The sequence below is a fragment of the Macaca fascicularis genome, chromosome 15, assembly GCF_037993035.2.
Source record: "Macaca fascicularis isolate 582-1 chromosome 15, T2T-MFA8v1.1".
NCBI classification, from domain to species: domain Eukaryota; kingdom Metazoa; phylum Chordata; class Mammalia; order Primates; family Cercopithecidae; genus Macaca; species Macaca fascicularis.
In genome coordinates this window covers 27,399,021-27,425,306 of record NC_088389.1, presented here as the reverse complement: position 1 = coordinate 27,425,306, position 26,286 = coordinate 27,399,021, and positions in this window count along the sequence as shown.

Here is a 26,286-nt window from a genome sequence, read left to right as displayed (position 1 = left end):
CTGTGAGATGAATTAACAGAACACTAAGCAGTTTCTCAGAAAGCTTCTTTCCAGATTTCATCTGAGGATATTTCCTTTTTCACCATAGCCCTCTATGGGCTTCCAAATATCACTTTGCCAATTCCACAAAAACTGTCTTAGGGAAAGGCTTCTTGAGGGGAAAGCTGTAACTCTGTGAGATGATTTCACAGAACACAAAGAAGTTTCTCAGAAAGCTTCTTTCTCTTTGTTATCGGAGGATATTTCCTTTGGCCCTATAGTCTTCAATGGGATCCGAAATATCTGTTCTCAGATTCCAAAGAAATAAGGCTAGCATAGAGATCCACGAAATACAGATGTAACTCTGTGAGATGAATTAACAGAACACTAAGCAGTTTCTCAGAAAGCTTCTTTCCAGATTTCATCTGAGGATATTTCCTTTTTCACCATAGCCCTCTATGGGCTTCCAAATATCACTTTGCCAATTCCACAAGAACTGTCTTAGCGAAAGGCTTCTTGAGGGGAAAGCTGTAACTCTGTGAGATGATTTCGCAGAACACAAAGAAGTTTCTCAGAAAGCTTCTTTCTCTTTGTTATCGGAGGATATTTCCTTTGGCCCTATAGTCTTCAATAGGATCCGAAATATCTGTTCTCAGATTCCACAGAAATAAGGCTAGCAAAGAGATCCATGAAATACAGATGTAACTCTCTGAGATGAATTAACAGAACACTCAGCAGTTTCTCAGAAAGCTTCTTTCCAGATTTCATCTGAGGATATTTCCTTTTTCACCATAGCCCTCTATGGGCTTCCAAACTATCACTTTGCCAATTCCACAAGAACTGTCTTAGCGAAAGGCTTCTTGAGGGGAAAGCTGTAACTCTGTGAGATGATTTCACAGAACACAAAGAAGTTTCTCAGAAAGCTTCTTTCTCTTTGTTATCGGAGGATATTTCCTTTGGCCCTATAGTCTTCAAAGGGATCCGAAATATCTGTTCTCAGATTCCACAGAAATAAGGCTAGCAAAGAGATCCACGAAATACAGATGTAACTCTCTGAGATGAATTAACAGAACACTCAGCAGTTTCTCAGAAAGCTTCTTTCCAGATTTCATCTGAGGATATTTCCTTTTTCACCATAGCCCTCTATGGGCTTCCAAACTATCACTTTGCCAATTCCACAAGAACTGTCTTAGCGAAAGGCTTCTTGAGGGGAAAGCTGTAACTCTGTGACATGATTTCACAGAACACAAAGAAGTTTCTCAGAAAGCTTCTTTCTCTTTGTTATCGGAGGATATTTCCTTTGGCCCTATAGTCTTCAAAGGGATCCGAAATATCAGTTCTCAGATTCCACAGAAATAAGGCTAGCAAAGAGATCCACGAAATACAGATGTAACTCTCTGAGATGAATTAACAGAACACTCAGCAGTTTCTCAGAAAGCTTCTTTCCAGATTTCATGTGAGGATATTTCCTTTTTCACCATAGCCCTCTATGGGCTTCCAAATATCACTTTGCCAATTCCACAAGAACTGTCTTAGCGAAAGGCTTCTTGAGGGGAAAGCTGTAACTCTGAGAGATGATTTCACAGAACACAAAGAAGTTTCTCAGAAAGCTTCTTTCTCTTTGTTATCGGAGGATATTTCCTTTGGCCCTATAGTCTTCAATGGGATCCGAAATATCTGTTCTCAGATTCCACAGAAATAAGGCTAGCAAAGAGATCCACGAAATACAGATGTAACTCTGTGAGATGAATTAACAGAACACTAAGCAGTTTCTCAGAAAGCTTCTTTCCAGATTTCATCTGAGGATATTTCCTTTTTCACCATAGCCCTCTATGGGCTTCCAAATATCACTTTGCCAATTCCACAAGAACTGTCTTAGCGAAAGGCTTCTTGAGGAGAAAGCTGTAACTCTGTGAGATGATTTCACAGAGCACAAAGAAGTTTCTCAGAAAGCTTCTTTCTCTTTGTTATCGGAGGATATTTCCTTTGGCCCTATAGTCTTCAAAGGGATCCGAAATATCTGTTCTCTGATTCCACAGAAATAAGGCTAGCAAAGAGATCCACGAAATACAGATGTAACTCTGTGAGATGAATTAACAGAACACTTAGCAGTTTCTCAGAAAGCTTCTTTCCAGATTTCATGTGAGGATATTTCCTTTTTCACCATAGCCCTCTATGGGCTTCCAAATATCACTTTGCCAATTCCACAAGAACTGTCTTAGCGAAAGGCTTCTTGAGGGGAAAGCTGTAACTCTGTGAGATGATTTCACAGAACACAAAGAAGTTTCTCAGAAAGCTTCTTTCTCTTTGTTATCGGAGGATATTTCCTTTGGCCCTATAGTCTTCAATGGGATCCGAAATATCTGTTCTCAGATTCCACAGAAATAAGGCTAGCAAAGAGATCCACGAAATACAGATGTAACTCTGTGAGATGAATTAACAGAACACTAAGCAGTTTCTTAGAAAGCTTCTTTCCAGATTTCATGTGAGGATATTTCCTTTTTCACCATAGCCCTCTATGGGCTTCCAAATATCACTTTGCCAATTCCACAAGAACTGTCTTAGCGAAAGGCTTCTTGAGGGGAAAGCTGTAACTCTGTGAGATGATTTCACAGAACACAAAGAAGTTTCTCAGAAAGCTTCTTTCTCTTTGTTATCGGAGGATATTTCCTTTGGCCCTATAGTCTTCAATGGGATCCGAAATATCTGTTCTCAGATTCCACAGAAATAAGGCTAGCAAAGAGATCCACGAAATACAGATGTAACTCTGTGAGATGAATTAACAGAACACTCAGCAGTTTCTCAGAAAGCTTCTTTCCAGATTTCATCTGAGGATATTTCCTTTTTCACCATAGCCCTCTATGGGCTTCCAAATATCACTTTGCCAATTCCACAAGAACTGTCTTAGCGAAAGGCTTCTTGAGGGGAAAGCTGTAACTCTGTGAGATGATTTCACAGAACACAAAGAAGTTTCTCAGAAAGCTTCTTTCTCTTTGTTATCGGAGGATATTTCCTTTGGCCCTATAGTCTTCAATGGGATCCGAAATATCAGTTCTCAGATTCCACAGAAATAAGGCTAGCAAAGAGATCCACGAAATACAGATGTAACTCTCTGAGATGAATTAACAGAACACTCAGCAGTTTCTCAGAAAGCTTCTTTCCAGATTTCATCTGAGGATATTTCCTTTTTCACCATAGCCCTCTATGGGCTTCCAAACTATCACTTTGCCAATTCCACAAGAACTGTCTTAGCGAAAGGCTTCTTGAGGGGAAAGCTGTAACTCTGTGACATGATTTCACAGAACACAAAGAAGTTTCTCAGAAAGCTTCTTTCTCTTTGTTATCGGAGGATATTTCCTTTGGCACTATAGTCTTCAAAGGGATCCGAAATATCAGTTCTCAGATTCCACAGAAATAAGGCTAGCAAAGAGATCCACGAAATACAGATGTAACTCTGTGAGATGAATTAACAGAACACTCAGCAGTTTCTCAGAAAGCTTCTTTCCAGATTTCATGTGAGGATATTTCCTTTTTCACCATAGCCCTCTATGGGCTTCCAAATATCACTTTGCCAATTCCACAAGAACTGTCTTAGCGAAAGGCTTCTTGAGGGGAAAGCTGTAACTCTGTGAGATGATTTCACAGAACACAAAGAAGTTTCTCAGAAAGCTTCTTTCTCTTTGTTATCGGAGGATATTTCCTTTGGCCCTATAGTCTTCAATGGGATCCGAAATATCTGTTCTCAGATTCCACAGAAATAAGGCTAGCAAAGAGATCCACGAAATACAGATGTAACTCTGTGAGATGAATTAACAGAACACTAAGCAGTTTCTCAGAAAGCTTCTTTCCAGATTTCATCTGAGGATATTTCCTTTTTCACCATAGCCCTCTATGGGCTTCCAAATATCACTTTGCCAATTCCACAAGAACTGTCTTAGCGAAAGGCTTCTTGAGGGGAAAGCTGTAACTCTGTGAGATGATTTCACAGAGCACAAAGAAGTTTCTCAGAAAGCTTCTTTCTCTTTGTTATCGGAGGATATTTCCTTTGGCCCTATAGTCTTCAAAGGGATCCGAAATATCTGTTCTCTGATTCCACAGAAATAAGGCTAGCAAAGAGATCCACGAAATACAGATGTAACTCTGTGAGATGAATTAACAGAACACTTAGCAGTTTCTCAGAAAGCTTCTTTCCAGATTTCATGTGAGGATATTTCCTTTTTCACCATAGCCCTCTATGGGCTTCCAAATATCACTTTGCCAATACCACAAGAACTGTCTTAGCGAAAGGCTTCTTGAGGGGAAAGCTGTAACTCTGTGAGATGATTTCACAGAACACAAAGAAGTTTCTCAGAAAGCTTCTTTCTCTTTGTTATCGGAGGATATTTCCTTTGGCCCTATAGTCTTCAAAGGGATCCGAAATATCTGTTCTCAGATTCCACAGAAATAAGGCTAGCAAAGAGATCCACGAAATACAGATGTAACTCTGTGAGATGAATTAACAGAACACTAAGCAGTTTCTTAGAAAGCTTCTTTCCAGATTTCATGTGAGGATATTTCCTTTTTCACCATAGCTCTCTATGGGCTTCCAAATATCACTTTGCCAATTCCACAAGAACTGTCTTAGCGAAAGGCTTCTTGAGGGGAAAGCTGTAACTCTGTGGGATGATTTCACAGAACACAAAGAAGTTTCTCAGAAAGCTTCTTTCTCTTTGTTATCGGAGGATATTTCCTTTGGCCCTATAGTCTTCAAAGGGATCCGAAATATCTGTTCTCAGATTCCACAGAAATAAGGCTAGCAAAGAGATCCACGAAATACAGATGTAACTCTGTGAGATGAATTAACAGAACACTAAGCAGTTTCTCAGAAAGCTTCTTTCCAGATTTCATGTGAGGATATTTCCTTTTTCACCATAGCCCTCTATGGGCTTCCAAATATCACTTTGCCAATTCCACAAGAACTGTCTTAGCGAAAGGCTTCTTGAGCGGAAAGCTGTAACTCTGTGAGATGATTTCACAGAACACAAAGAAGTTTCTCAGAAAGCTTCTTTCTCTTTGTTATCGGAGGATATTTCCTTTGGCCCTATAGTCTTCAATGGGATCCGAAATATCTGTTCTCAGATTCCACAGAAATAAGGCTAGCAAAGAGATCCACGAAATACAGATGTAACTCTGTGAGATGAATTAACAGAACACTAAGCAGTTTCTCAGAAAGCTTCTTTCCAGATTTCATCTGAGGATATTTCCTTTTTCACCATAGCCCTCTATGGGCTTCCAAATATCACTTTGCCAATTCCACAAGAACTGTCTTAGCGAAAGGCTTCTTGAGGGGAAAGCTGTAACTCTGTGAGATGATTTCACAGAACACAAAGAAGTTTCTCAGAAAGCTTCTTTCTCTTTGTTATCGGAGGATATTTCCTTTGGCCCTATAGTCTTCAATGGGATCCGAAATATCTGTTCTCAGATTCCACAGAAATAAGGCTAGCAAAGAGATCCACGAAATACAGATGTAACTCTCTGAGATGAATTAACAGAACACTCAGCAGTTTCTCAGAAAGCTTCTTTCCAGATTTCATCTGAGGATATTTCCTTTTTCACCATAGCCCTCTATGGGCTTCCAAACTATCACTTTGCCAATTCCACAAGAACTGTCTTAGCGAAAGGCTTCTTGAGGGGAAAGCTGTAACTCTGTGAGATGATTTCACAGAACACAAAGAAGTTTCTCAGAAAGCTTCTTTCTCTTTGTTATCGGAGGATATTTCCTTCGGCCCTATAGTCTTCAAAGGGATCCGAAATATCAGTTCTCAGATTCCACAGAAATAAGGCTAGCAAAGAGATCCACGAAATACAGATGTAACTCTGTGAGATGAATTAACAGAACACTAAGCAGTTTCTCAGAAAGCTTCTTTCCAGATTTCATGTGAGGATATTTCCTTTTTCACCATAGCCCTCTATGGGCTTCCAAATATCACTTTGCCAATTCCACAAGAACTGTCTTAGCGAAAGGCTTCTTGAGGGGAAAGGTGTAACTCTGTGAGATGATTTCACAGAACACAAAGAAGTTTCTCAGAAAGCTTCTTTCTCTTTGTTATCGGAGGATATTTCCTTTGGCCCTATAGTCTTCAATGGGATCCGAAATATCTGTTCTCAGATTCCACAGAAATAAGGCTAGCAAAGAGATCCACGAAATACAGATGTAACTCTGTGAGATGAATTAACAGAACACTAAGCAGTTTCTCAGAAAGCTTCTTTCCAGATTTCATCTGAGGATATTTCCTTTTTCACCATAGCCCTCTATGGGCTTCCAAATATCACTTTGCCAATTCCACAAGAACTGTCTTAGCGAAAGGCTTCTTGAGGGGAAAGCTGTAACTCTGTGAGATGATTTCACAGAACACAAAGAAGTTTCTCAGAAACCTTCTTTCTCTTTGTTATAGGAGGATATTTCCTTTGGCCCTATAGTCTTCAATGGGATCCGAAATATCTGTTCTCAGATTCCAAAGAAATAAGGCTGCCAAAGAGATCCACGAAATACAGATGTAACTCTGTGAGATGAATTAACAGAACACTAAGCAGTTTCTCAGAAAGCTTCTTTCCAGATTTCATCTGAGGATATTTCCTTTTTCACCATAGCCCTCTATGGGCTTCCAAATATCACTTTGCCAATTCCACAAGAACTGTCTTAGCGAAAGGCTTCTTGAGGGGAAAGCTGTAACTCTGTGAGATGATTTCACAGAACACAAAGAAGTTTCTCAGAAAGCTTCTTTCTCTTTGTTATCGGAGGATATTTCCTTTGGCCCTATAGTCTTCAAAGGGATCGGAAATATCTGTTGTCAGATTCCACAGAAATAAGGCTAGCAAAGAGATCCACGAAATACAGATGTAACTCTGTGAGATGAATTAACAGAACACTAAGCAGTTTCTCAGAAAGCTTCTTTCCAGATTTCATGTGAAGATATTTCCTTTTTCACCATAGCCCTCTATGGGCTTCCAAATATCACTTTGCCAATTCCACAAGAACTGTCTTAGCGAAAGGCTTCTTGAGGGGAAAGCTGTAACTCTGTGAGATGATTTCACAGAACACAAAGAAGTTTCTCAGAAAGCTTCTTTCTCTTTGTTATCGGAGGATATTTCCTTTGGCCCTATAATCTTCAAAGGGATCCGAAATATCAGTTCTCAGATTCCACAGAAATAAGGCTAGCAAAGAGATCCACGAAATACAGATGTAACTCTGTGAGATGAATTAACAGAACACTCAGCAGTTTCTCAGAAAGCTTCTTTCCAGATTTCATGTGAGGATATTTCCTTTTTCACCATAGCCCTCTATGGGCTTCCAAATATCACTTTGCCAATTCCACAAGAACTGTCTTAGCGAAAGGCTTCTTGAGGGGAAAGGTGTAACTCTGTGAGATGATTTCACAGAACACAAAGAAGTTTCTCAGAAAGCTTCTTTCTCTTTGTTATCGGAGGATATTTCCTTTGGCCCTATAGTCTTCAAAGGGATCCGAAATATCTGTTCTCAGATTCCAAAGAAATAAGGCTAGCAAAGAGATCCACGAAATACAGATGTAACTCTGTGAGATGAATTAACAGAACACTAAGCAGTTTCTCAGAAATCTTCTTTCCAGATTTCATCTGAGGATATTTCCTTTTTCACCATAGCCCTCTATGGGCTTCCAAATATCACTTTGCCAATTCCACAAGAACTGTCTTAGCGAAAGGCTTCTTGAGGGGAAAGCTGTAACTCTGTGAGATGATTTCGCAGAACACAAAGAAGTTTCTCAGAAAGCTTCTTTCTCTTTGTTATCGGATGATATTTCCTTTGGCCCTATAGTCTTCAATAGGATCCGAAATATCTGTTCTCAGATTCCAAAGAAATAAGGCTAGCAAAGAGATCCATGAAATACAGATGTAACTCTCTGAGATGAATTAACAGAACACTCAGCAGTTTCTCAGAAAGCTTCTTTCCAGATTTCATCTGAGGATATTTCCTTTTTCACCATAGCCCTCTATGGGCTTCCACACTATCACTTTGCCAATTCCACAAGAACTGTCTTAGCGAAAGGCTTCTTGAGGAGAAAGCTGTAACTCTGTGAGATGATTTCACAGAACACAAAGAAGTTTCTCAGAAAGCTTCTTTCTCTTTGTTATCGGAGGATATTTCCTTTGGCCCTATAGTCTTCAATGGGATCCGAAATATCTGTTCTCAGATTCCACAGAAATAAGGCTAGCAAAGAGATCCACGAAATACAGATGTAATTCTCTGAGATGAATTAACAGAACACTCAGCAGTTTCTCAGAAAGCTTCTTTCCAGATTTCATGTGAGGATATTTCCTTTTTCACCATAGCCCTCTATGGGCTTCCAAATATCACTTTGCCAATTCCACAAGAACTGTCTTAGCGAAAGGCTTCTTGAGGGGAAAGGTGTAACTCTGTGAGATGATTTCACAGAACACAAAGAAGTTTCTCAGAAAGCTTCTTTCCAGATTTCATCTGAGGATATTTCCTTTTTCACCATAGCCCTCTATGGGCTTCCAAATATCACTTTGCCAATTCCACAAGAACTGTCTTAGCGAAAGGCTTCTTGAGGGGAAAGCTGTAACTCTGTGAGATGATTTCACCGAACACAAAGAAGTTTCTCAGAAAGCTTCTTTCTCTTTGTTATCGGATGATATTTCCTTTGGCCCTATAGTCTTCAATAGGATCCGAAATATCTGCTCTCAGATTCCAAAGAAATAAGGCTACCAAAGAGATCCATGAAATACAGATGTAACTCTCTGAGATGAATTAACAGAACACTCAGCAGTTTCTCAGAAAGCTTCTTTCCAGATTTCATCCGAATATATTTCCTTTTTCACCATAGCCCTCTATGGGCTTCCAAACTATCACTTTGCCAATTCCACAAGAACTGTCTTAGCGAAAGGCTTCTTGAGGGGAAAGCTGTAACTCTGTGAGATGATTTCACAGAACACAAAGAAGTTTCTCAGAAAGCTTCTTTCTCTTTGTTATCGGAGGATATTTCCTTTGGCCCTATAGTCTTCAATGGGATCCGAAATATCTGTTCTCAGATTCCACAGAAATAAGGCTAGCAAAGAGATCCACGAAATACAGATGTAACTCTCTGAGATGAATTAACAGAACACTCAGCAGTTTCTCAGAAAGCTTCTTTCCAGATTTCATGGGAGGATATTTCCTTTTTCACCATAGCCCTCTATGGGCTTCCAAATATCACTTTGCCAATTCCACAAGAACTGTCTTAGCGAAAGGCTTCTTGAGGGGAAAGGTGTAACTCTGTGAGATGATTTCACAGAACACAAAGAAGTTTCTCAGAAAGCTTCTTTCTCTTTGTTATCGGAGGATATTTCCTTTGGCCCTATAGTCTTCAATGGGATCCGAAATATCTGTTCTCAGATTCCAAAGAAATAAGGCTAGCAAAGAGATCCACGAAATACAGATGTAACTCTGTGAGATGAATTAACAGAACACTAAGCAGTTTCTCAGAAATCTTCTTTCCAGATTTCATGTGAGGATATTTCCTTTTTCACCATAGCCCTCTATGGGCTTCCAAATATCACTTTGCCAATTCCACAAGAACTGTCTTAGCGAAAGGCTTCTTGAGGGGAAAGGTGTAACTCTGTGAGATGATTTCACAGAACACAAAGAAGTTTCTCAGAAAGCTTCTTTCTCTTTGTTATCGGAGGATATTTCCTTTGGCCCTATAGTCTTCAATGGGATCCGAAATATCTGTTCTCAGATTCCAAAGAAATAAGGCTAGCAAAGAGATCCACGAAATACAGATGTAACTCTGTGAGATGAATTAACAGAACACTAAGCAGTTTCTCAGAAAGCTTCTTTCCAGATTTCATCTGAGGATATTTCCTTTTTCACCATAGCCCTCTATGGGCTTCCAAATATCACTTTGCCAATTCCACAAGAACTGTCTTAGCGAAAGGCTTCTTGAGGGGAAAGCTGTAACTCTGTGAGATGATTTCACAGAACACAAAGAAGTTTCTCAGAAAGCTTCTTTCTCTTTGTTATCGGAGGATATTTCCTTTGGCCCTATAGTCTTCAATGGGATCCGAAATATCTGTTCTCAGATTCCACAGAAATAAGGCTAGCAAAGAGATCCACGAAATACAGATGTAATTCTCTGAGATGAATTAACAGAACACTCAGCAGTTTCTCAGAAAGCTTCTTTCCAGATTTCATCTGAGGATATTTCCTTTTTCACCATAGCCCTCTATGGGCTTCCAAACTATCACTTTGCCAATTCCACAAGAACTGTCTTAGCGAAAGGCTTCTTGAGGGGAAAGCTGTAACTCTGTGAGATGATTTCACAGAACACAAAGAAGTTTCTCAGAAAGCTTCTTTCTCTTTGTTATCGGAGGATATTTCCTTTGGCCCTATAGTCTTCAAAGGGATCCGAAATATCAGTTCTCAGATTCCACAGAAATAAGGCTAGCAAAGAGATCCACGAAATACAGATGTAACTCTGTGAGATGAATTAACAGAACACTCAGCAGTTTCTCAGAAAGCTTCTTTCCAGATTTCATGTGAGGATATTTCCTTTTTCACCATAGCCCTCTATGGGCTTCCAAATATCACTTTGCCAATTCCACAAGAACTGTCTTAGCGAAAGGCTTCTTGAGGGGAAAGCTGTAACTCTGTGAGATGATTTCACAGAACACAAAGAAGTTTCTCAGAAAGCTTCCTTCCAGATTTCATCTGAGGATATTTCCTTTTTCACCATAGCCCTCTATGGGCTTCCAAATATCACTTTGCCAATTCCACAAGAACTGTCTTAGCGAAAGGCTTCTTGAGGGGAAAGCTGTAACTCTGTGAGATGATTTCACCGAACACAAAGAAGTTTCTCAGAAAGCTTCTTTCTCTTTGTTATCGGATGATATTTCCTTTGGCCCTATAGTCTTCAATAGGATCCGAAATATCTGTTCTCAGATTCCAAAGAAATAAGGCTAGCAAAGATATCCATGAAATACAGATGTAACTCTGTGAGATGAATTAACAGAACACTAAGCAGTTTCTCAGAAAGCTTCTTTCCAGATTTCATCTGAGGATATTTCCCTTTTCACCATAGCCCTCTATGGGCTTCCAAATATCACTTTGCCAATTCCACAAGAACTGTCTTAGCGAAAGGCTTCTTGAGGGGAAAGCTGTAACTCTGTGAGATGATTTCACAGAACACAAAGAAGTTTCTCAGAAAGCTTCTTTCTCTTTGTTATCGGAGGATATTTCCTTTGGCCCTATAGTCTTCAATGGGATCCGAAATATCTGTTCTCAGATTCCACAGAAATAAGGCTAGCAAAGAGATCCACGAAATACAGATGTAACTCTCTGAGATGAATTAACAGAACACTCAGCAGTTTCTCAGAAAGCTTCTTTCCAGATTTCATCTGAGGATATTTCCTTTTTCACCATAGCCCTCTATGGGCTTCCAAACTATCACTTTGCCAATTCCACAAGAACTGTCTTAGCGAAAGGCTTCTTGAGGGGAAAGCTGTAACTCTGTGAGATGATTTCACAGAACACAAAGAAGTTTCTCAGAAAGCTTCTTTCTCTTTGTTATCGGAGGATATTTCCTTCGGCCCTATAGTCTTCAAAGGGATCCGAAATATCAGTTCTCAGATTCCACAGAAATAAGGCTAGCAAAGAGATCCACGAAATACAGATGTAACTCTGTGAGATGAATTAACAGAACACTAAGCAGTTTCTCAGAAAGCTTCTTTCCAGATTTCATGTGAGGATATTTCCTTTTTCACCATAGCCCTCTATGGGCTTCCAAATATCACTTTGCCAATTCCACAAGAACTGTCTTAGCGAAAGGCTTCTTGAGGGGAAAGGTGTAACTCTGTGAGATGATTTCACAGAACACAAAGAAGTTTCTCAGAAAGCTTCTTTCTCTTTGTTATCAGAGGATATTTCCTTTGGCCCTATAGTCTTCAATGGGATCCGAAATATCTGTTCTCAGATTCCACAGAAATAAGGCTAGCAAAGAGATCCACGAAATACAGATGTAACTCTGTGAGATGAATTAACAGAACACTAAGCAGTTTCTCAGAAAGCTTCTTTCCAGATTTCATCTGAGGATATTTCCTTTTTCACAATAGCCCTCAATGGGCTTCCAAATATCACTTTGCCAATTCCACAAGAACTGTCTTAGCGAAAGGCTTCTTGAGGGGAAAGCTGTAACTCTGTGAGATGATTTCACAGAACACAAAGAAGTTTCTCAGAAACCTTCTTTCTCTTTGTTATAGGAGGATATTTCCTTTGGCCCTATAGTCGTCAATGGGATCCGAAATATCTGTTCTCAGATTCCAAAGAAATAAGGCTGCCAAAGAGATCCACGAAATACAGATGTAACTCTGTGAGATGAATTAACAGAACACTAAGCAGTTTCTCAGAAAGCTTCTTTCCAGATTTCATCTGAGGATATTTCCTTTTTCACCATAGCCCTCTATGGGCTTCCAAATATCACTTTGCCAATTCCACAAGAACTGTCTTAGCGAAAGGCTTCTTGAGGGGAAAGCTGTAACTCTGTGAGATGATTTCACAGAACACAAAGAAGTTTCTCAGAAAGCTTCTTTCTCTTTGTTATCGGAGGATATTTCCTTTGGCCCTATAGTCTTCAAAGGGATCGGAAATATCTGTTCTCAGATTCCACAGAAATAAGGCTAGCAAAGAGATCCACGAAATACAGATGTAACTCTGTGAGATGAATTAACAGAACACTAAGCAGTTTCTCAGAAAGCTTCTTTCCAGATTTCATGTGAGGATATTTCCTTTTTCACCATAGCCCTCTATGGGCTTCCAAATATCACTTTGCCAATTCCACAAGAACTGTCTTAGCGAAAGGCTTCTTGAGGGGAAAGCTGTAACTCTGTGAGATGATTTCACAGAACATAAAGAAGTTTCTCAGAAAGCTTCTTTCTCTTTGTTATCGGAGGATATTTCCTTTGGCCCTATAATCTTCAAAGGGATCCGAAATATCAGTTCTCAGATTCCACAGAAATAAGGCTAGCAAAGAGATCCACGAAATACAGATGTAACTCTGTGAGATGAATTAACAGAACACTCAGCAGTTTCTCAGAAAGCTTCTTTCCAGATTTCATGTGAGGATATTTCCTTTTTCACCATAGCCCTCTATGGGCTTCCAAATATCACTTTGCCAATTCCACAAGAACTGTCTTAGCGAAAGGCTTCTTGAGGGGAAAGGTGTAACTCTGTGAGATGATTTCACAGAACACAAAGAAGTTTCTCAGAAAGCTTCTTTCTCTTTGTTATCGGAGGATATTTCCTTTGGCCCTATAGTCTTCAATGGGATCCGAAATATCTGTTCTCAGATTCCAAAGAAATAAGGCTAGCAAAGAGATCCACGAAATACAGATGTAACTCTGTGAGATGAATTAACAGAACACTAAGCAGTTTCTCAGAAATCTTCTTTCCAGATTTCATCTGAGGATATTTCCTTTTTCACCATAGCCCTCTATGGGCTTCCAAATATCACTTTGCCAATTCCACAAGAACTGTCTTAGCGAAAGGCTTCTTGAGGGGAAAGCTGTAACTCTGTGAGATGATTTCGCAGAACACAAAGAAGTTTCTCAGAAAGCTTCTTTCTCTTTGTTATCGGATGATATTTCCTTTGGCCCTATAGTCTTCAATAGGATCCGAAATATCTGTTCTCAGATTCCAAAGAAATAAGGCTAGCAAAGAGATCCATGAAATACAGATGTAACTCTCTGAGATGAATTAACAGAACACTCAGCAGTTTCTCAGAAAGCTTCTTTCAGATTTCATCTGAGGATATTTCCTTTTTCACCATAGCCCTCTATGGGCTTCCACACTATCACTTTGCCAATTCCACAAGAACTGTCTTAGCGAAAGGCTTCTTGAGGGGAAAGCTGTAACTCTGTGAGATGATTTCACAGAACACAAAGAAGTTTCTCAGAAAGCTTCTTTCTCTTTGTTATCGGAGGATATTTCCTTTGGCCCTATAGTCTTCAATGGGATCCGAAATATCTGTTCTCAGATTCCACAGAAATAAGGCTAGCAAAGAGATCCACGAAATACAGATGTAATTCTCTGAGATGAATTAACAGAACACTCAGCAGTTTCTCAGAAAGCTTCTTTCCAGATTTCATGTGAGGATATTTCCTTTTTCACCATAGCCCTCTATGGGCTTCCAAATATCACTTTGCCAATTCCACAAGAACTGTCTTAGGGAAAGGCTTCTTGAGGGGAAAGGTGTAACTCTGTGAGATGATTTCACAGAACACAAAGAAGTTTCTCAGAAAGCTTCTTTCCAGATTTCATCTGAGGATATTTCCTTTTTCACCATAGCCCTCTATGGGCTTCCAAATATCACTTTGCCAATTCCACAAGAACTGTCTTAGCGAAAGGCTTCTTGAGGGGAAAGCTGTAACTCTGTGAGATGATTTCACCGAACACAAAGAAGTTTCTCAGAAAGCTTCTTTCTCTTTGTTATCGGATGATATTTCCTTTGGCCCTATAGTCTTCAATAGGATCAGAAATATCTGTTCTCAGATTCCAAAGAAATAAGGCTAGCAAAGAGATCCATGAAATACAGATGTAACTCTCTGAGATGAATTAACAGAACACTCAGCAGTTTCTCAGAAAGCTTCTTTCCAGATTTCATCCGAATATATTTCCTTTTTCACCATAGCCCTCTATGGGCTTCCAAACTATCACTTTGCCAATTCCACAAGAACTGTCTTAGCGAAAGGCTTCTTGAGGGGAAAGCTGTAACTCTGTGAGATGATTTCACAGAACACAAAGAAGTTTCTCAGAAAGCTTCTTTCTCTTTGTTATCGGAGGATATTTCCTTTGGCCCTATAGTCTTCAATGGGATCCGAAATATCTGTTCTCAGATTCCAAAGAAATAAGGCTAGCAAAGAGATCCACGAAATACAGATGTAACTCTGTGAGATGAATTAACAGAACACTAAGCAGTTTCTCAGAAATCTTCTTTCCAGATTTCATCTGAGGATATTTCCTTTTTCACCATAGCCCTCTATGGGCTTCCAAATATCACTTTGCCAATTCCACAAGAACTGTCTTAGCGAAAGGCTTCTTGAGGGGAAAGCTGTAACTCTGTGAGATGATTTCGCAGAACACAAAGAAGTTTCTCAGAAAGCTTCTTTCTCTTTGTTATCGGATGATATTTCCTTTGGCCCTATAGTCTTCAATAGGATCCGAAATATCTGTTCTCAGATTCCAAAGAAATAAGGCTAGCAAAGAGATCCATGAAATACAGATGTAACTCTCTGAGATGAATTAACAGAACACTCAGCAGTTTCTCAGAAAGCTTCTTTCAGATTTCATCTGAGGATATTTCCTTTTTCACCATAGCCCTCTATGGGCTTCCACACTATCACTTTGCCAATTCCACAAGAACTGTCTTAGCGAAAGGCTTCTTGAGGGGAAAGCTGTAACTCTGTGAGATGATTTCACAGAACACAAAGAAGTTTCTCAGAAAGCTTCTTTCTCTTTGTTATCGGAGGATATTTCCTTTGGCCCTATAGTCTTCAATGGGATCCGAAATATCTGTTCTCAGATTCCACAGAAATAAGGCTAGCAAAGAGATCCACGAAATACAGATGTAATTCTCTGAGATGAATTAACAGAACACTCAGCAGTTTCTCAGAAAGCTTCTTTCCAGATTTCATGTGAGGATATTTCCTTTTTCACCATAGCCCTCTATGGGCTTCCAAATATCACTTTGCCAATTCCACAAGAACTGTCTTAGGGAAAGGCTTCTTGAGGGGAAAGGTGTAACTCTGTGAGATGATTTCACAGAACACAAAGAAGTTTCTCAGAAAGCTTCTTTCCAGATTTCATCTGAGGATATTTCCTTTTTCACCATAGCCCTCTATGGGCTTCCAAATATCACTTTGCCAATTCCACAAGAACTGTCTTAGCGAAAGGCTTCTTGAGGGGAAAGCTGTAACTCTGTGAGATGATTTCACCGAACACAAAGAAGTTTCTCAGAAAGCTTCTTTCTCTTTGTTATCGGATGATATTTCCTTTGGCCCTATAGTCTTCAATAGGATCCGAAATATCTGCTCTCAGATTCCAAAGAAATAAGGCTACCAAAGAGATCCATGAAATACAGATGTAACTCTCTGAGATGAATTAACAGAACACTCAGCAGTTTCTCAGAAAGCTTCTTTCCAGATTTCATCCGAATATATTTCCTTTTTCACCATAGCCCTCTATGGGCTTCCAAACTATCACTTTGCCAATTCCACAAGAACTGTCTTAGCGAAAGGCTTCTTGAGGGGAAAGCTGTAACTCTGTGAGATGATTTCACAGAACACAAAGAAGTTTCTCAGAAAGCTTCTTTCTCTTTGTTATCGGAGGATATTTCCTTTGGCCCTATAGTCTTCAATGGGATCCGAAATATCTGTTCTCAGATTCCACAGAAATAAGGCTAGCAAAGAGATCCACGAAATACAGATGTAACTCTCTGAGATGAATTAACAGAACACTCAGCAGTTTCTCAGAAAGCTTCTTTCCAGATTTCATGTGAGGATATTTCCTTTTTCACCATAGCCCTCTATGGGCTTCCAAATATCACTTTGCCAATTCCACAAGAACTGTCTTAGCGAAAGGCTTCTTGAGGGGAAAGGTGTAACTCTGTGAGATGATTTCACAGAACACAAAGAAGTTTCTCAGAAAGCTTCTTTCTCTTTGTTATCGGAGGATATTTCCTTTGGCCCTATAGTCTTCAATGGGATCCGAAATATCTGTTCTCAGATTCCAAAGAAATAAGGCTAGCAAAGAGATCCACGAAATACAGATGTAACTCTGGGAGATGAATTAACAGAACACTAAGCAGTTTCTCAGAAAGCTTCTTTCCAGATTTCATGTGAGGATATTTCCTTTTTCACCATAGCCCTCTATGGGCTTCCAAATATCACTTTGCCAATTCCACAAGAACTGTCTTAGCGAAAGGCTTCTTGAGGGGAAAGGTGTAACTCTGTGAGATGATTTCACAGAACACAAAGAAGTTTCTCAGAAAGCTTCTTTCTCTTTGTTATCGGAGGATATTTCCTTTGGCCCTATAGTCTTCAATGGGATCCGAAATATCTGTTCTCAGATTCCAAAGAAATAAGGCTAGCAAAGAGATCCACGAAATACAGATGTAACTCTGTGAGATGAATTAACAGAACACTAAGCAGTTTCTCAGAAAGCTTCTTTCCAGATTTCATCTGAGGATATTTCCTTTTTCACCATAGCCCTCTATGGGCTTCCAAATATCACTTTGCCAATTCCACAAGAACTGTCTTAGCGAAAGGCTTCTTGAGGGGAAAGCTGTAACTCTGTGAGATGATTTCACAGAACACAAAGAAGTTTCTCAGAAAGCTTGTTTCTCTTTGTTATCGGAGGATATTTCCTTTGGCCCTATAGTCTTCAATGGGATCCGAAATATCTGTTCTCAGATTCCACAGAAATAAGGCTAGCAAAGAGATCCACGAAATACAGATGTAATTCTCTGAGATGAATTAACAGAACACTCAGCAGTTTCTCAGAAAGCTTCTTTCCAGATTTCATCTGAGGATATTTCCTTTTTCACCATAGCCCTCTATGGGCTTCCAAACTATCACTTTGCCAATTCCACAAGAACTGTCTTAGCGAAAGGCTTCTTGAGGGGAAAGCTGTAACTCTGTGAGATGATTTCACAGAACACAAAGAAGTTTCTCAGAAAGCTTCTTTCTCTTTGTTATCGGAGGATATTTCCTTTGGCCCTATAGTCTTCAAAGGAATCCGAAATATCAGTTCTCAGATTCCACAGAAATAAGGCTAGCAAAGAGATCCACGAAATACAGATGTAACTCTGTGAGTTGAATTAACAGAACACTCAGCAGTTTCTCAGAAAGCTTCTTTCCAGATTTCATGTGAGGATATTTCCTTTTTCACCATAGCCCTCTATGGGCTTCCAAATATCACTTTGCCAATTCCACAAGAACTGTCTTAGCGAAAGGCTTCTTGAGGGGAAAGGTGTAACTCTGTGAGATGATTTCACAGAACACAAAGAAGTTTCTCAGAAAGCTTCTTTCCAGATTTCATCTGAGGATATTTCCTTTTTCACCATAGCCCTCTATGGGCTTCCAAATATCACTTTGCCAATTCCACAAGAACTGTCTTAGCGAAAGGCTTCTTGAGGGGAAAGCTGTAACTCTGTGAGATGATTTCACCGAACACAAAGAAGTTTCTCAGAAAGCTTCTTTCTCTTTGTTATCGGATGATATTTCCTTTGGCCCTATAGTCTTCAATAGGATCCGAAATATCTGTTCTCAGATTCCAAAGAAATAAGGCTAGCAAAGATATCCATGAAATACAGATGTAACTCTGTGAGATGAATTAACAGAACACTAAGCAGTTTCTCAGAAAGCTTCTTTCCAGATTTCATCTGAGGATATTTCCCTTTTCACCATAGCCCTCTATGGGCTTCCAAATATCACTTTGCCAATTCCACAAGAACTGTCTTAGCGAAAGGCTTCTTGAGGGGAAAGCTGTAACTCTGTGAGATGATTTCACAGAACACAAAGAAGTTTCTCAGAAACCTTCTTTCTCTTTGTTATAGGAGGATATTTCCTTTGGCCCTATAGTCTTCAATGGGATCCGAAATATCTGTTCTCAGATTCCAAAGAAATAAGGCTGGCAAAGAGATCCACGAAATACTGATGTAACTCTGTGAGATGAATTAACAGAACACTAAGCAGTTTCTCAGAAAGCTTCTTTCCAGATTTCATCTGAGGATATTTCCTTTTTCACCATAGCCCTCTATGGGCTTCCAAATATCACTTTGCCAATTCCACAAGAACTGTCTTAGCGAAAGGCTTCTTGAGGGGAAAGCTGTAACTCTGTGAGATGATTTCACAGAACACAAAGAAGTTTCTCAGAAAGCTTCTTTCTCTTTGTTATCGGAGGATATTTCCTTTGGCCCTATAGTCTTCAAAGGGATCGGAAATATCTGTTCTCAGATTCCACAGAAATAAGGCTAGCAAAGAGATCCACGAAATACAGATGTAACTCTGTGAGATGAATTAACAGAACACTAAGCAGTTTCTCAGAAAGCTTCTTTCCAGATTTCATGTGAGGATATTTCCTTTTTCACCATAGCCCTCTATGGGCTTCCAAATATCACTTTGCCAATTCCACAAGAACTGTCTTAGCGAAAGGCTTCTTGAGGGGAAAGGTGTAACTCTGTGAGATGATTTCACAGAACACAAAGAAGTTTCTCAGAAAGCTTCTTTCCAGATTTCATCTGAGGATATTTCCTTTTTCACCATAGCCCTCTATGGGCTTCCAAATATCACTTTGCCAATTCCACAAGAACTGTCTTAGCGAAAGGCTTCTTGAGGGGAAAGCTGTAACTCTGTGAGATGATTTCACCGAACACAAAGAAGTTTCTCAGAAAGCTTCTTTCTCTTTGTTATCGGATGATATTTCCTTTGGCCCTATAGTCTTCAATAGGATCCGAAATATCTGTTCTCAGATTCCAAAGAAATAAGGCTAGCAAAGAGATCCATGAAATACAGATGTAACTCTCTGAGATGAATTAACAGAACACTCAGCAGTTTCTCAGAAAGCTTCTTTCCAGATTTCATCCGAATATATTTCCTTTTTCACCATAGCCCTCTACGGGCTTCCAAACTATCACTTTGCCAATTCCACAAGAACTGTCTTAGCGAAAGGCTTCTTGAGGGGAAAGCTGTAACTCTGTGAGATGATTTCACAGAACACAAAGAAGTTTCTCAGAAAGCTTCTTTCTCTTTGTTATCGGAGGATATTTCCTTTGGCCCTATAGTCTTCAATGGGATCCGAAATATCTGTTCTCAGATTCCACAGAAATAAGGCTAGCAAAGAGATCCACGAAATACAGATGTAACTCTCTGAGATGAATTAACAGAACACTCAGCAGTTTCTCAGAAAGCTTCTTTCCAGATTTCATGTGAGGATATTTCCTTTTTCACCATAGCCCTCTATGGGCTTCCAAATATCACTTTGCCAATTCCACAAGAACTGTCTTAGCGAAAGGCTTCTTGAGGGGAAAGGTGTAACTCTGTGAGATGATTTCACAGAACACAAAGAAGTTTCTCAGAAAGCTTCTTTCTCTTTGTTATCGGAGGATATTTCCTTTGGCCCTATAGTCTTCAATGGGATCCGAAATATCTGTTCTCAGATTCCAAAGAAATAAGGCTAGCAAAGAGATCCACGAAATACTGATGTAACTCTGTGAGATGAATTAACAGAACACTAAGCAGTTTCTCAGAAATCTTCTTTCCAGATTTCATGTGAGGATATTTCCTTTTTCACCATAGCCCTCTATGGGCTTCCAAATATCACTTTGCCAATTCCACAAGAACTGTCTTAGCGAAAGGCTTCTTGAGGGGAAAGGTGTAACTCTGTGAGATGATTTCACAGAACACAAAGAAGTTTCTCAGAAAGCTTCTTTCTCTTTGTTATCGGAGGATATTTCCTTTGGCCCTATAGTCTTCAATGGGATCCGAAATATCTGTTCTCAGATTCCAAAGAAATAAGGCTAGCAAAGAGATCCACGAAATACAGATGTAACTCTGTGAGATGAATTAACAGAACACTAAGCAGTTTCTCAGAAATCTTCTTTCCATATTTCATCTGAGGATATTTCCTTTTTCACCATAGCCCTCTATGGGCTTCCAAATATCACTTTGCCAATTCCACAAGAACTGTCTTAGCGAAAGGCTTCTTGAGGGGAAAGCTGTAACTCTGTGAGATGATTTCGCAGAACACAAAGAAGTTTCTCAGAAAGCTTCTTTCTCTTTGTTATCGGATGATATTTCCTTTGGCCCTATAGTCTTCAATAGGATCCGAAATATCTGTTCTCAGATTCCAAAGAAATAAGGCTAGCAAAGAGATCCATGAAATACAGATGTAACTCTCTGAGATGAATTAACAGAACACTCAGCAGTTTCTCAGAAAGCTTCTTTCCAGATTTCATGTGAGGATATTTCCTTTTTCACCATAGCCCTCTATGGGCTTCCACACTATCACTTTGCCAATTCCACAAGAACTGTCGTAGCGAAAGGCTTCTTGAGGGGAAAGCTGTAACTCTGTGAGATGATTTCACAGAACACAAAGAAGTTTCTCAGAAAGCTTCTTTCTCTTTGTTATCGGAGGATATTTCCTTTGGCCCTATAGTCTTCAATGGGATCCGAAATATCTGTTCTCAGATTCCACAGAAATAAGGCTAGCAAAGAGATCCACGAAATACAGATGTAATTCTCTGAGATGAATTAACAGAATACTCAGCAGTTTCTCAGAAAGCTTCTTTCCAGATTTCATCTGAGGATATTTCCTTTTTCACCATAGCCCTCTATGGGCTTCCAAACTATCACTTTGCCAATTCCACAAGAACTGTCTTAGCGAAAGGCTTCTTGAGGGGAAAGCTGTAACTCTGTGAGATGATTTCACAGAACACAAAGAAGTTTCTCAGAAAGCTTCTTTCTCTTTGTTATCGGAGGATATTTCCTTTGGCCCTATAGTCTTCAATAGGATCCGAAATATCAGTTCTCAGATTCCACAGAAATAAGGCTAGCAAAGAGATCCACGAAATACAGATGTAACTCTGTGAGATGAATTAACAGAACACTCAGCAGTTTCTCAGAAAGCTTCTTTCCAGATTTCATGTGAGGATATTTCCTTTTTCACCATAGCCCTCTATGGGCTTCCAAATATCACTTTGCCAATTCCACAAGAACTGTCTTAGCGAAAGGCTTCTTGAGGGGAAAGCTGTAACTCTGTGAGATGATTTCACAGAACACAAAGAAGTTTCTCAGAAAGCTTCTTTCCAGATTACATCTGAGGATATTTCCTTTTTCACCATAGCCCTCTATGGGCTTCCAAATATCACTTTGCCAATTCCACAAGAACTGTCTTAGCGAAAGGCTTCTTGAGGGGAAAGCTGTAACTCTGTGAGATGATTTCACCGAACACAAAGAAGTTTCTCAGAAAGCTTCTTTCCAGATTTCATCTGAGGATATTTCCTTTTTCACCATAGCCCTCTATGGGCTTCCAAATATCACTTTGCCAATTCCACAAGAACTGTCTTAGCGAAAGGCTTCTTGAGGGGAAAGCTGTAACTCTGTGAGATGATTTCACCGAACACAAAGAAGTTTCTCAGAAAGCTTCTTTCTCTTTGTTATCGGATGATATTTCCTTTGGCCCTATAGTCTTCAATAGGATCCGAAATATCTGTTCTCAGATTCCAAAGAAATAAGGCTAGCAAAGAGATCCATGAAATACAGATGTAACTCTGTGAGATGAATTAACAGAACACTAAGCAGTTTCTCAGAAAGCTTCTTTCCAGATTTCATCTGAGGATATTTCCCTTTTCACCATAGCCCTCTATGGGCTTCCAAATATCACTTTGCCAATTCCACAAGAACTGTCTTAGCGAAAGGCTTCTTGAGGGGAAAGCTGTAACTCTGTGAGATGATTTCACAGAACACAAAGAAGTTTCTCAGAAACCTTCTTTCTCTTTGTTATAGGAGGATATTTCCTTTGACCCTATAGTCTTCAATGGGATCCGAAATATCTGTTCTCAGATTCCAAAGAAATAAGGCTGGCAAAGAGATCCACGAAATACAGATGTAACTCTGTGAGATGAATTAACAGAACACTAAGCAGTTTCTCAGAAAGCTTCTTTCCAGATTTCATCTGAGGATATTTCCTTTTTCACCATAGCCCTCTATGGGCTTCCAAATATCACTTTGCCAATTCCACAAGAACTGTCTTAGCGAAAGGCTTCTTGAGGGGAAAGCGGTAACTCTGTGAGATGATTTCACAGAACACAAAGAAGTTTCTCAGAAAGCTTCTTTCTCTTTGTTATCGGAGGATATTTCCTTTGGCCCTATAGTCTTCAAAGGGATCGGAAATATCTGTTCTCAGATTCCACAGAAATAAGGCTAGCAAAGAGATCCACGAAATACAGATGTAACTCTGTGAGATGAATTAACAGAACACTAAGCAGTTTCTCAGAAAGCTTCTTTCCAGATTTCATGTGAGGATATTTCCTTTTTCACCATAGCCCTCTATGGGCTTCCAAATATCACTTTGCCAATTCCACAAGAACTGTCTTAGCGAAAGGCTTCTTGAGGGGAAAGCTGTAACTCTGTGAGATGATTTCACAGAACACAAAGAAGTTTCTCAGAAAGCTTCTTTCTCTTTGTTATCGGAGGATATTTCCTTTGGCCCTATAGTCTTCAAAGGGATCCGAAATATCAGTTCTCAGATTCCACAGAAATAAGGCTAGCAAAGAGATCCACGAAATACAGATGTAACTCTGTGAGATGAATTAACAGAACACTCAGCAGTTTCTCAGAAAGCTTCTTTCCAGATTTCATGTGAGGATATTTCCTTTTTCACCATAGCCCTCTATGGGCTTCCAAATATCACTTTGCCAATTCCACAAGAACTGTCTTAGCGAAAGGCTTCTTGAGGGGAAAGCTGTAACTCTGTGAGATGATTTCACAGAACACAAAGAAGTTTCTCAGAAAGCTTCTTTCTCTTTGTTATCGGAGGATATTTCCTTTGGCCCTATAGTCTTCAAAGGGATCCGAAATATCAGTTCTCAGATTCCACAGAAATAAGGCTAGCAAAGAGATCCACGAAATACAGATGTAACTCTGTGAGATGAATTAACAGAACACTCAGCAGTTTCTCAGAAAGCTTCTTTCCAGATTTCATGTGAGGATATTTCCTTTTTCACCATAGCCCTCTATGGGCTTCCAAATATCACTTTGCCAATTCCACAAGAACTGTCTTAGCGAAAGGCTTCTTGAGGGGAAAGCTGTAACTCTGTGAGATGATTTCGCAGAACACAAAGAAGTTTCTCAGAAAGCTTCTTTCTCTTTGTTATCGTATGATATTTCCTTTGGCCCTATAGTCTTCAATAGGATCCGAAATATCTGTTCTCAGATTCCAAAGAAATAAGGCTAGCAAAGAGATGCACGAAATACAGATGTAACTCTCTGAGATGAATTAACAGAACACTCAGCAGTTTCTCAGAAAGCTTCTTTCCAGATTTCATCTGAGGATATTTCCTTTTTCACCATAGACCTCTATGGGCTTCCAAACTATCACTTTGCCAATTCCACAAGAACTGTCTTAGCGAAAGGCTTCTTGAGGGGAAAGCTGTAACTCTGTGAGATGATTTCACAGAACACAAAGAAGTTTCTCAGAAAGCTTCTTTCTCTTTGTTATCGGAGGATATTTCCTTTGGCCCTATAGTCTTCAATGGGATCCGAAATATCTGTTCTCAGATTCCACAGAAATAAGGCTAGCAAAGAGATCCACGAAATACAGATGTAACTCTCTGAGATGAATTAACAGAACACTCAGCAGTTTCTCAGAAAGCTTCTTTCCAGATTTCATCTGAGGATATTTCCTTTTTCACCATAGCCCTCTATGGGCTTCCAAATATCAATTTGCCAATTCCACAAGAACAGTCTTAGCGAAAGGCTTCTTGAGGGGAAAGCTGTAACTGTGTGAGATGATTTCACAGAACACAAAGAAGTTTCTCAGAAAGCTTCTTTCTCTTTGTTATCGGAGGATATTTCCTTTGGCCCTATAGTCTTCAAAGGGATCCGAAATATCTGTTCTCAGATTCCACAGAAATAAGGCTAGCAAAGAGATGCACGAAATACAGATGTAACTCTGTGAGATGAATTAACAGAACACTAAGCAGTTTCTCAGAAAGCTTCTTTCCAGATTTCATGTGAGGATATTTCCTTTTTCACCATAGCCCTCTATGGGCTTCCAAATATCACTTTGCCAATTCCACAAGAACTGTCTTAGCGAAAGGCTTCTTGAGGGGAAAGGTGTAACTCTGTGAGATGATTTCACAGAACACAAAGAAGTTTCTCAGAAAGCTTCTTTCTCTTTGTTATCGGAGGATATTTCCTTTGGCCCTATAGTCTTCAATGGGATCCGAAATATCTGTTCTCAGATTCCACAGAAATAAGGCTAGCAAAGAGATCCACGAAATACAGATGTAACTCTCTGAGATGAATTAACAGAACACTCAGCAGTTTCTCAGAAAGCTTCTTTCCAGATTTCATCTGAGGATATTTCCTTTTTCACCATAGCCCTCTACGGGCTTCCAAACTATCACTTTGCCAATTCCACAAGAACTGTCTTAGCGAAAGGCTTCTTGAGGGGAAAGCTGTAACTCTGTGAGATGATTTCACAGAACACAAAGAAGTTTCTCAGAAAGCTTCTTTCTCTTTGTTATCGGAGGATATTTCCTTTGGCCCTATAGTCTTCAATGGGATCCGAAATATCTGTTCTCAGATTCCACAGAAATAAGGCTAGCAAAGAGATCCACGAAATACAGATGTAACTCTCTGAGATGAATTAACAGAACACTCAGCAGTTTCTCAGAAAGCTTCTTTCCAGATTTCATCTGAGGATATTTCCTTTTTCACCATAGCCCTCTAGGGGCTTCCAAACTATCACTTTGCCAATTCCACAAGAACTGTCTTAGCGAAAGGCTTCTTGAGGGGAAAGCTGTAACTCTGTGAGATGATTTCACAGAACACAAAGAAGTTTCTCAGAAAGCTTCTTTCTCTTTGTTATCGGAGGATATTTCCTTTGGCCCTATAGTCTTCAATGGGATCCGAAATATCTGTTCTCAGATTCCACAGAAATAAGGCTAGCAAAGAGATCCACGAAATACAGATGTAACTCTCTGAGATGAATTAACAGAACACTCAGCAGTTTCTCAGAAAGCTTCTTTCCAGATTTCATCTGAGGATATTTCCTTTTTCACCATAGCCCTCTAGGGGCTTCCAAACTATCACTTTGCCAATTCCACAAGAACTGTCTTAGCGAAAGGCTTCTTGAGGGGAAAGCTGTAACTCTGTGAGATGATTTCACAGAACACAAAGAAGTTTCTCAGAAAGCTTCTTTCTCTTTGTTATCGGAGGATATTTCCTTTGGCCCTATAGTCTTCAAAAGGATACGAAATATCTGTTCTCAGATTCCACAGAAATAAGGCTAGCAAAGAGATCCACGACATACAGATGTAACTCTGTGAGATGAATTAACAGAACACTAAGCAGTTTCTCAGAAAGCTTCTTTCCAGATTTCATCTGAGGATATTTCCTTTTTCACCATAGCCCTCTATGGGCTTCCAAATATCACTTTGCCAATTCCACAAGAACTGTCTTAGCGAAAGGCTTCTTGAGGGGAAAGCTGTAACTCTGTGAGATGATTTCGCAGAACAC